The sequence below is a fragment of the Sciurus carolinensis genome, chromosome 1, assembly GCF_902686445.1.
Source record: "Sciurus carolinensis chromosome 1, mSciCar1.2, whole genome shotgun sequence".
Lineage (NCBI taxonomy): Eukaryota > Metazoa > Chordata > Mammalia > Rodentia > Sciuridae > Sciurus > Sciurus carolinensis.
In genome coordinates, this window is record NC_062213.1 from 205133675 (window position 1) to 205134108 (window position 434).

Genomic DNA, 434 nt, shown 5'->3' on the forward strand with positions numbered 1-434 from the left:
CTCGACAGTCACTGTGAGCTTTTCAGGAGAGCGTGCAGGACAGCGTCGTCAGAGGCTAGTTTGGAGCTTTTGAACATGTTCTGCCTGGCTTCACTGCCACAGAACCCCCGCTGGAATTTGGAGGCCGCCCCTTTGGGTCCGTGGTGAGAGGCCGCCCCCTGGTGACCAATAGAGGGATTCGTCCCGGCCTCTCTCCCACCCAGCAGTAGGAAGCCGAGACTAAAGAGAGGCTCCTACCTCCACCCACGTCCTCACACCAGTAGGGAGAACCCGGTCGTCCAGGCACCGTGAGTCCTTCTCGAGATCGGACAGGACGAGGTGGAGCACGGGCAGGACAGGAGCAGTCCCCGGAAGAAATGAGTCTATAGAAGCTGATACTTGCAGTTCAGAAAGCACACCCAAGTAGGCATCGGGGAAGATGTTGCAATCTTGGC